Consider the following 12101-nt stretch of genomic DNA (forward strand, 5'->3'; position numbering starts at 1 on the left):
AAACTATTGTTAAAAGACAGTCTTAGAAATGTGTTGGACATTTTGGAATATTTGGAGCAGCATAATGAAAAAGGAAGCCCCACTTGTCTTCTTAGATCTAGAGAAGACTTTTGACAATTTGAACTTGGCTTTCTTATGCAAGGTTTTGGAAGATACAGATGTTTGAACAGAACTTTATAAAATGAAATAGAATTGTGTACAAATTATGAACATGTAATTGCTAAAATGTATAAGCTTCTACTGAAATTTGAAACAGAAGGACAAGTAACAGAATGTATTATAAAACAGACTAAAATGTTAGGTTATAATATACAGATGAAACAATGGGAAATACATGGCTGAAAGGATTGAAATTTACATTATGTTATCTATTATCTAGAATATATAAAGGTACTTCAAATTTATATTGGAAATGTGAAGGAGAAAGGATATTTGATCACGTTTGGTGGTCATGTTAAAAAAAATTGGAAGGATTGATGAACAAACAGTTGGAAAAAAAGTCATAGAGCTTTGTTTTTATACATACTAAAGCATGATTATTGTATTGTATACATAATTGCATGCACAAAGATGGAAAGATTTTGCACTATCCACAATGGAGGATGATTGGTGAAAACGATGGAGATGGCTAAATTGACTTTTTTTATTAGAAAAACGGCAACATCTACATTTATTGCTGACTGGAAACCCTTTATGGATTTTTTGCATAAAACAGGAAAAAACAATAATTTATGAAGTTCATTGATTGTTGCCTTAAAATTCTTAGCTGCCCAGACTTCTTGCCTGGAACTCTGACTTAGTTTGATTTCTTTTTTTCTCTCGCTGCTTCCATGGACTTAGACCATGAATCTACCTTTGAATCCACAATCCCCAGCCTGAATCACTGCTGACCTTGAAATAAGCCTGATGTTTTTATTGCTAATTGAAGTCAGACAAGCACAATTGTTGTGAGGCCCAAACATATTATCACATCTTTCAACATAGTCCTTATTACAAAGATATCCTGATATCTGATTTTATGTTCCTATCCTTTTAGGTCTCGTGACTAGAATAAATCCCCAGCTAACACTGAACTCCTCTGATTAGCTTTGCAGAACTGGAGCAAAAAGGAAAGAGGCCTGACTTTTCTGTCTTGCATATATTCTGAATCCTCAGTGAAAAGTACTGGTTCTCACTGCAGGGACAACCTCTCTGTTATGTAGGCTTCAGGAATAACCAGGAGTAACCAAATGAAACCTATTTATCCATGAAGGTCTGACCATTATCAGAAGTGATCAGATGTCTCCATATCAGGGGTAGGCAACCTTGGCTCTTTTATGACTCATGGACTTCAACTCCCAGAATTCCTGAGTCAGCACAGCCAGCTCAGGAATTCTGGGAGTTGAAGTCCATGAGTCATAAAAGAGCCGAGGTTGCCTACCCCTGCTCCATATAGTTAAAACTGTAGACAACTAGGATCAAAGAAGACATTCATTCCTCTTACTTTGGAGAAGGTTGAATAGAATATTATTATTCCTTCTCTCTCTCTTTCTCTTTTCTCTCTCTCTCTCTGTGTTCACTCTTATTGTGGTTGCTATAGATAAGTTAAAAGTTGGACTTAGAGCTTTAAGAACTCTAAATAGAGAAAAGACTAAAGTTGGTTGCTTATTCCCACTTTCTGTTTCCTTACTAGAGTAAAAAAATTTAAAGGTGATTTAATCTATGAAGTGAATATAATACATAGGGTTGCTGGATGCAGAATTAAGCTTGTAACAGAGCAGGCAAACTCATATACCAAAATCTCAGGTCAGTCCAGATAAATCAAGTCATGGTGATCAGGTAACACGGAAGGAAAAACCCAACTTTTTTTACATAGTTTCTGACATAATATAAAATTTGCATGGCTCGGCATTATCACAGTTCCTAGGTTTCTAGTTTCCTTGGCTTTAAAAAAGCATTCAAATTTTTTTGTTTTGGTTCTGAAGGAAAACTCAAGACAAAAAGTGCTGAACAAACTTTTCACATGATGGGATTTTAAGATCTCTTGACCAAATAATTGGCACTGTGTGTTTTTTTAAATCTGTAATTTATTACTATTACCCATTTTAAATCCTGTTTTAGAGCAAAAAGAAGGGGACATGCCTTTCATATCTGAATACTACATAAATGTGCTAAATGCTGTGTAATTTATCCTAAATTGGACAATAGAGTTTAAAATCAGCAGTCCTGCTTTTCAAGGTAAGGAGGTGAGTTACAGAAAAGAGCCAAAGACAGTGCTAGTTATTGATTAGTTTAGAAAAGGTACATGTAATACCACTACCAGGGACGCGGTGGCTCAGTGGGTTAGGATGCTGAGCTTGTCGATCAGAAGGTCGGCAGTTTGGCGGGTCGAATCCCAAGTGCCGCGTAAGAGTGAGCGCCTGTTACTCGTCCCAGCTTCTGCCAACCTAGCAGTTCGAAAGCACGTAAAAATGCAAGTAGAAAAATAGGAACCACTGGTGGGAAGGTAACAGCGTTCTGTGCGCCTTTGGCATCTAGTCATGCCGGCCACATGACCATGGAGATGTCCTCGGACAAGCGCTGGCTCTTCGGCTTTGAAATGGAGATGAGCACCGGCCCCTAGAGTTGGAAACGACTAGCACCCATGTGCAGGGGAACCTTTACCTTTACCTTTAATACCACTACCACTGATCCAGGGCATTTGACGCAAGTGTGTATAGAAGCGGGGCAAGGGGGACGTGGCCTATCCAAAAAAGAAAAGTCAGGAGCCCTTAAAAGTAGACACCTGGAGTGTCACCTTTCCTAAGAGCATCTCCCAAACCCACCAGTACTACACCTAGTGACATACATTGGAGAGCTAAGATAGGGCTGCCTGGAAAAAGAGGCTGTCCAACCTCCAGATTTGAAGGCCAGCCTGATGCTTGGGTGGTGGAAGTGCTTTCCTAGCCATTGCTGACCTCGACATTCTGGTAAAGTTCAGCATCTGTGAAGGAGAATATTTGTAGCTCAGGGTTGAAATGATGGGAGGGGGGGGGGTCCTTGGTGCTCTCTGAGCATACTTGTTATCTTGCAGATATTTCATTACCCTAACGAGGTAACATCATCAGTGCTAGTCTTTGAGGTCTGCCTCTGTGATCATGAGCCGTAATCGCTTTTCGCCCACTTTCTTGAGCTATTTTCCGTCCAGCTGTGCAGTTGCTTCACGGCTTGTACTTGACACTGGTAGGCAGGCATTCGTGCAGGAGAAAAAGTTGCTCTTTGACGGAAGTGTGCCAACAGGCAAATTTTTTTTCCCCCATTTGCCTGCTGTCTGAAGCTTTTGATGCCCACACGTGGTAGCAATGAAGGAGAATATTTGTAGCTCGGAGTTGAAACGGGGGGGGGTCCTGGGTGCTCTCTGAACCTGGTTGCACTGATGATGTTGCCTAGTCTGGGTAATGAAACGTCTGCAAGAAAACAAGCAAGCTCAGAGAGCACCCCGGACCCCCCTCAGTTCAGCATCTCTTCTCCGCCACCCTGCCAAGAAGCAGAACTGGAGGCCTTTCTCCTCTCCCAAGCAGGAGGGCGCGCAAAGCGCTCGGAGGAGAACTCGACAGGAGGAGGAACCGCGGCCAGGAGAAGCGGGATCGGCCCTGCAAAAGAAAGGAAAGAGCTGGAAAGAGCGGAACAAAGAGAAGAGGGGGGTGGGCTATGATCGAACCCCCCCGGAGCCCCAACCCGCTAACTTCTCTCTGGGTGGCAGGACCTCTGAGAGGAAGGGGGAAACGAGAACAGCAAACCCTTCAGCCCCTCCTTTCCCCTTCCGACTCTGGATTTTTTCCTATTGCGTTCGTCCGGCTTAACTTTGAAAGCTTCTGCCTAGGTCGCTCTGCAGGAGCCTTCCTATTGGTGATCGTGAGCGCCAAAAGGGCTGAGGATACTACATGCCAGCCAGTCACTCCTCTTCCATTCGCGCCTTGGTTTAGCTCTGGCGGCGGCGGTGGAGGAGGAGGAAGAGCGCACGCACACACACACACACGAAATCAGGCCCGTCTGTTTTCCACGTGGTCCAAAGGGACCGTGCAGACGAGGCCGGTGAAGCGCGGCGCGCGCTGAGACGGCTGGTCGACTTGCGACCCGGATACTACATCCCCCCGCCTAGCCACGCTTCTCCTTTAACGTTTCAATTCCCCCTGTTTCAAGACGAGTTTGTTTCTCTTATAAGCCTCCCTATTTGGGACGAGATAGATTGGGCTCCGCGTCCGTAAAGCGGAGCCCAACCTCTCGCGTGCGGCATTTTTGCAACGTGCCAGTTGGAGATGGAGGAAAGCTTTCGTCCGCGAAGCAGATTCCTCCTATTTAACACTAAAGCTTTGGGTTCTGAACTTAACCAGCAAGAGTAGCCCAAACATGATCCACCTAAATAAATTCTACTCCAGAAACTATTGCAAATTCGCTCTGCGGCATCTGCATCCACCCCTCACCACCACTTTCTAACGTCCTCGTTTTGTACATTCATTCCTTGGGACCCTCTTCCTTCCTCTTCAAGGTTTGGATTACTTGCATGGATACGTTTTAATTTTAAAGTGATGTAGTCTTTAGACTGAATGGCTCCCTTGAGGATCCTTTAACGAAGGCCCTGCATATGGAACAGGCACTCAACACAAAGTCTTGACTACAGAATTCGTTCAATTTTTTGTCCCCACACACTAAGCTTTGGTATAAAAATTTCACATTCCATGTTACTTTCCTTCCCTCCCTCCCTCCTTTCCCCCCTCCTTTCTTCCTTCCTTCCTCTTTCTTTCTTTCTTTCTTTCTTTCTTTCTTTCTTTCTTTCTTTCTTTCTTTCTTTCTTTCTTTCTTTCTTTCTTTCTTTCTTTTCTTTCTTTCTTTCTTTCTGAACTAAGAATCTTGCCAATCGATAGCAAACAATCTTAATGAGTACCTGCACTTGTTGCGCAGACTTGTGAGAACCCTTTGTTTTCCAGCCTGCTTTATGGACATCTGTCCTGAAGAAATAATAATAATAATAATAATAATAATAATAATAATAATAATAATAATAATAATAATAATAATAATAATAATAATAATAATAATAATAATAATAATGATGATGATGATGATGATGATGATGATGATGATGATGATGATGATGATGATAGGGACCTTGGAGGTCATCTAGTCCAACCCCCTGTTCAGGCAGGAAACCCTATACCATTTTAGACAAATGGCTATCCAGTCTCTTCTTAAAAACTTCCAGTGTTGGAGCATTCACCGCTTTTGGAGGCAGGTTGTTCCATTGATTGATTGATGATTGATTGATCTAGACAAGACCGTGTCTTGTCTAGAGGGAGTTGCCCCGCCCGACTGAGTTCGTCCCCTCCGACATGAACTTTCCCCAACAAAGTCTGTCCTCAAGTGGAGAGGAACCGTAGGGACCAGCAAACAGTTCATTTCTATTGCTGTCGACACCTCTCACCCCGCCTCGCCCCAGGACGGATCTCGAATCCCAAGAGTTTCTGAGTAAATCTGCCACGAAGGGGGGCAGCAATTGGGTCGCCCAAAGAAAAGAGGCACCCTAGTCGCAGTTTCTTTCTTTCTTGGAATGACAGACGTTTCTTCCAGGAACAGACAATTATCTTCCAGGGCAGATAATTCAGTTTTAAGCAGAGCGATCCGACACAGATCCGAGCTATAGGACCAGAATTTGGTGCGATCCAAATGGGCGGGGAGAGTGTCAATTGGAACGGGCGACTGCAGAAAAAATATTTTTGTATTAAAGAAAGAACGCATGTTAAGGCGCAAGAAGTTTTCTTCTCCCGTTTTTATTCCTCCTCAGCCTTTTTTTATGCACCTCTCACACACTTTTCTCGCCGATAATAGAAATGGAAGGAGCGGAGTCGGGGAAGGGAGGGAAATCTGCAGCGTGGAAAGCCTGGGTTTGGAGATCTGTAATTCCCATGGATTAGGGGTCTGCAACCCTAACAACTTTAAGACTTGTGGACTTCAGCTGTGCTGGCTGAGGAATTCTGGGAGCTGAAGTCCACAAGTCTTAAAGTTGTCAGGGTTGCAGACCCCTGCCACAGATCATCCCTTTCAATGCTTTTCCTGGGACCTCACTCAATCCCCTGATAATAAAGAGCATCCATCCCTCCTGCACTCACTCAGGTCTTCAACCAGATGCACTCCAGAACTATCACCCAGAACTCTGTAGAGGGTGAGGACCAAATGTTCATGGCCCATCCTTATCCCCCATATATGCACACAAACACACCCACGCACACTGCTTTTTTCACCTCATTCTTTCTTCTATTTGTCTTTCCAAGCTAGTAATCTGGAAGTGTGCTGGTAAAACCCAAACACTGGCATAACTCTCGGGATTATCTATTTGAATTGATGATCTGCTTCGAGTACAAAACTCATCTGGACTAAGACAGCAGGAGAACTGTTGGGGCAATCCTCCCCTCTTCCAATTCACAATAACATTTCACAGAGTTGAATTTCAACTGGACCCTTCAACTGCTTTTTCTCCTGATTTATTCCAGCCAATCTCATAAAGCAAAGGGGGGGGGGACTTGCAAAATTTCTCACTTGGCTGTCTCTTCTATGAACTATCTGCTTCCTGGAGCTCCAGCTGCCTGTGTATCTCTTGCACTCCAATAAATCTCAGAACTCCTTGCTGACGTTTTTTATCAGAAGCCATAAAAGAAATGAGGTGGGCTCTTCAGGGATTGCATTTCATAAAGACAGCTCTCAGCCTTACTAGGAGTTCATCTGGTTAAAACTCAAGTCACTTACCTCCCTATTAAGCATCTGTAGGAAAAGTCATTTTGCAACTTTTATCACTTGTGTGTGTGAGAGAGACAGAGTGAGAGTGAGTGAATGAGTGTGCACCTGCACATACAAGTGACTGTGTGCCTTTGAGCCAGTTTTTGACTTGTGGCAACTGCCTGTAAAAGTCCCTGCAGTTTTCTTGGCAAGGATTTGGAAATACAGGCGGTCTTCGGTTTACAAACACAATTGAGCCCAAATTTTCTGTTGCTAAGTGCGACATTTGTTAAGTGAGTTTTGCCCCATTTTACCACTTTTCTTGCCACTGCGAATCACTGCAGTTGTTAAGTTAGTAACACGGTTGTTAAGTGAGTCCGGCTTCCCCATTGACTTTGCTTGTCAGAAGATTGCAAAAAGGGGATCCCGTGACCCCAGGACACTGCAACCATCATAAATATGAATCAGTTGCGTCTGACTTTTGATCACATGACCCTGGGGATTGCTGCAATGGTTGTAAGTGTGAAAAATGGTCATAAGTCTCTGTTTTCAGTGCCACTGTAACTTTGAATGGTCTTTAGTGTAGTTCTTTTTTTTTTAGTTTTTAGCGTGTGTTTTTTTAGTTAGGCCATGTGTGACTGACAGACTGAATGCCAAATTGTTATTTTAAAATAATAATTCATGCATTATCCAAAATTAGAGCTTATAACTACTGGTGCAAAGTTAATGAAATGGAGACTGATAGACTCCCCAAGTTATGCCTACTAGAGCAAATAAAACTACAATCACAAATCTCCTGGAACACCAAACTAACAAATTTTGTGAGAAGCTGTGGCCTTCCTGTCTCTTGCGTAACAGGAGAACAATCCAAAAAAAGAGTTGCCCAAAGAATTAAGGATATAGAAGCACAAAATGATATAGCTATCCTTGGTAAGGTGGGTAACTTGAAATGGCTGAGTAAATGCAAACGTACTTTCCAAGTAGACAGTTATTTGAAGTTACAACTCCCAAAACATCTTAGGGAGATATTTACGCAAGTGAGATTCGAACAGCTTGACACAATGGTCAGATATGGGAGATTTCATGCTATACCCTACAATGAGCATCTCTGCATTTGTGGAGCGGCAGAGGTAGAAGACCTGGCTCACATCCTATTTGACTGTTGTCTGTATAAGAGGGTGAAAGACAGGTATCTTGGTCTATATACCAAATGAATGACCCATTGGGATCTCCATATCAAAACAACTTACCTTATGTCCGGCCAGAACTTGAAAATAACATTTAACGCAGCACAGTACTTAAACAAAATGGTTCGGTTAAGATTTGCGTACAGTATGTGGGACTGATTGGGGTAGATTGCAAGGGCGACTCCGAAATATAATTTTATCATATTTTATCTATACCTTAAATTATTGTAGACTATTACAATTTCATTTTAGATTGTATTTTATTACCATTTCATTTTAAATCGTATTTTATCAAATTCCATTTTAAATTGCTTTATTTTAATATAGATGTATTTATTATCCATCTCTAGACAAAAAAGTAATACAAAAGATCTATCTGTCTGTCTGTCTGTTTGTCCGTCTATCTATCTATCTATCTATCTATCTATCTATCTATCTATCTATCTATCTATCTGATTTTTATCCTGTCTTTATTATTTGTATTTATAACTTAAGGCAGGGAACATGCATAATACTATTCCCTCATATTTTCCCCACAACAATCTGGGAAGGTGGGTTGGGTTGTGAGAGAGTGACTGGCCCAAGGTCATCCAGTCAGCTTTTGTGCCTAAGGCAAAACTAGAACTCACAGTCTCCTGGTTTCCCTTAACCAATACCTGAAACTGGCTCTATGCATTTAAACTGGTATTTTTGGTCATCAAGATTCAATATATAGGTAATCCTCAACTTATAACAGTTCATTTAGTGACAATTCAAAGTTGCAATGGCAGTGAAAAAATGACTTATGATTGTTGTGCACACTTATGACCCTTGCAGCATCCCCATGGTCACACGATCAAATTCAGATGTCTTGCAACTGACTCATATTTATAATGGTTGCAGTCTCCTGGGATCACGTGATCATCTTTGGCAACCTTCTGACCAGCAAAGTCAACTGGGAAGCCAGTTAGACTTAACAACCATGTTACTAACATAATAAATTCAGTGATTCACTTAGATGTATTTATTTTTTATTATTTGTTAGCTGCCCAGAGTAAATAGGTGGCATAGAAGTGTAGTAAATAAATAAATAAATTTTGAGCAAAGCTGTATCAGTTGCAATAAATCCAGTTGGGTCAAATTTAGAATGTGAACAGGAATGTCACTGTTAACTACAGATGAATTATAGAATTTAAGCACATTTTTGATGCTGGTGTAGCTGAATGGTTAGAATACTTGACCAAGATGGAAAAGACAGTTTTAATCTCAAATCTAACAAAGAACTTCAATAAAACATATGAATCTAGAATAGTCACCATTTCTCTATCAAGTTCCTTCTTAGGGTTATTGATAGAATAAAATGGGAAGATAACTACATCTGTTTAGAGGGAAGCAGAATAGCTATGGCCTGAATTAGCATATAACCTTTGGCAAATAAATAAGAACAACCTAGGATTATAGAGCAGAATTCACATGAAAAAGATCATTTGTATGCATAAGAAATTCATGGCCTCTACAGACATTGCCAAATTACAATTCTCGTAAGTCCCAACAATTTAGCCACTGCGAAAGAATATTGGAAGATACAATTTAGCATTTGGGAGAAGAGTGTCATCAATTCTTACTCCTGGCATACACTAGTGCCTGTGCATCAGATTCAAGGTAGGAGCATGCAAAAACTGGCACCATCAAGAATCTGGTGGCCCTAAAACAATCAGTACAATACAGCTATCACTATAGAAAATGACACCCAAAGGACACAAAAAGGGTGGTTTTCTCTAAGTAAAAAACAACAAAAGTCATATATAGTAAAGTCATATATACAGTAAATTTATGCAAGCATCTTTACAGAAACACTGTACTAATATTACAAGCACTGAGGATGTTATCCAGTTATCCCCTCATTACGACCCTATGCTACAACTATTCTCCTTTATTAGAAACATTGTAGTCAGAAATGCCAGTGCTCCACCCCTCCCTGCACATACACACACACACACACACACACACACTCTATAATACTAAAAAGATTTTAGCCATCTGGCAAACTTTCTGAGAATAATTTTGAGGTACAAAGCAGGAGGATATAATTATGACTTCCCTGAGTGATCTCTAAACAATCAACATTTTGCAAATGGCACATCATACTTTACTTTTTGTTCTTTCTATTTAGACTGGATACAGCTTCCCTTTGCAAGCCCCACTGGCTTCTGCTATTTGAACATTATATTTCAGACTATACTTTTGATCTCTTTATCTTTTATCCTTCATCTGTGTTCTTTTCTGGAGTATGGCCCTTTTGTTCCAAGAAAGATCAGCAGGAATAAAGTATTACATTTCCTCAAGCCCTTACTTTCGTAATTTTCTTCCTGCTGAAAATTGGTCTGATACTCTTTGTCCTTGTTTAAATGACTTTGTAAGATCTATGTTTTCCTCAGATTTCCTTTGACTGGTTTTTACCCTCTTTTTATTGTTAAGCACATTTATTTAAATTTCTTGCTCTTTCCATTTCCACTTTTTCTTTGTGAATAATGCAGTCTTTAAAGCTTTTGTTTTCTCCTGATTTTACAGTCCCTACAGACTCATAGAATAATAAAAATGAATTGTTATAATTATTATTATGGAGGAAGGAAGAGGAGGAGGAGGAGGAGGAGAAATACCTGATGATTTTAACTAAAATATATATACAGGATCCAAAAGAATATGTTGGAAAATGTTTTAGAGTGAATACTAGGAACATTTATTCAGCTATGCATCATATTGAATTCAGAGGCCTTATTCTGACTGTAGATGACTACAGCTGCAGTTTTAGAACAGAGGACACTAGAGGGAAGGTAACACATTGCGCTAAATTCTGAATCAGACTGGAAACAATGAGAAAAGAGATGCTTTTCAGCCAGTGTGTAAAAGTTAAATTGCTGAGAACATTTAATAAGATCATAAGTAATTTCAGGAAAAAGAAATTTGAACAAAATCAAGCTGTCCTTAAAATAAAATCGAAAGGGATATTTGTAACTTATTTTAAAATATTACAATGGCTCATTAAAAATATATGTGAAAGAAGCAATCCCAAGAGTATGCTGCCTTAGTTAATATGGAGAACAAACTGTAGAAGGGAAAATACATCTTATATCCAAGTTATAAAAGTTTTGATTAAATGAGAAGAAAAAGCATAAGATCTAGTAAAATAAATCTAGATTTCTGAAGCTGATCGGCTGCTATCATGTAGCTGAATATTGTTTCAAGAGTGAACGTTTTGCACAACCTTGCTGGCATATATAACCATTCTGTATTTTCCTGCAGCTCCTTCCATCTATATTCCTTCCATTACTGGAAATAATCCATTAAGAAGGAGAAGCAGGGATGGGGCCAAGTATCTTGGATAGAAATGGGGGAGTCAGGTGGAGGAGCCCATCCTCTAAAAGCCTGAATGGTGGGAAAATAAGCAAGGGATACATGTGGAAGGCAACCTCCTCTGATCTTTCAAACAAAAAGTGAGGTGGGATGACTGCACAATGCAAGTCTGGTCTGGAGCAGCAAGAAAGACCGAATGCAAGTACCGCCTCCCACTGCTGCCTCCTGCCTTCCCCTCACCCCCCCCCCCCACCCGCCCCGCGGTACTTAATTCGCGATACAAAAAGGGTGAATGGAGGAGGTATAGCTTTGCATGCTGGGATGGAAAAAGCCTATCTCCTCTCTAGAACTAAGCCCTGAGAGAGCTGGGATTTATTTTTACAGTGTGGGAGTCCGGAGTTCAATCACTGGGTGACCTTGGGCAAGTTCCTTCTGCTGCCTTGGAATCTGCCTTGCGGATGAATGCTGAGAGTAGGGCGAAAGGAAGAATTGGGCTCTCTTTTTGCAAGGAACTTCCGGGGCTCGGAGGAAAGATAGGAGCGATCTTACAACTGCCCCTGATGATGATGATGATGATGATGATGATGATGATGATGGTGGTGGTGGTGGTGGTGGTGGTGGTGGTGGTGGTGGATGATGATGATGATGATGGTGGTGGTGGTGGATGATGATGATGATGATGATGATAATAATAATAATAATAATAATAATAATAATAATAATAATAATAATAATAATAATAATAATAATGGTTTTGGCATTGGCCCATTTTTCTGCTGCACTGCTCCCCCTCCACACACACACACACACACACACACACACACACACACACACACACACACACACACACAC

The 12101-nt window shown here is 40.8% G+C and overlaps 1 protein-coding gene across 1 annotated transcript in view; it reads left to right on the forward strand.

The window, feature by feature from the left end:
• The window catches only part of SSTR3 (somatostatin receptor 3), a 368714-nt gene that overhangs the window by 298636 nt on the left and 57977 nt on the right, over window positions 1–12101 (forward strand). The gene's annotated exons all lie outside the window — the stretch shown is intronic.

The sequence above is a fragment of the Vipera berus genome, assembly GCF_964194415.1.
Source record: "Vipera berus genome assembly, chromosome: 6".
In the NCBI taxonomy this organism is placed as follows: domain Eukaryota; kingdom Metazoa; phylum Chordata; class Lepidosauria; order Squamata; family Viperidae; genus Vipera; species Vipera berus.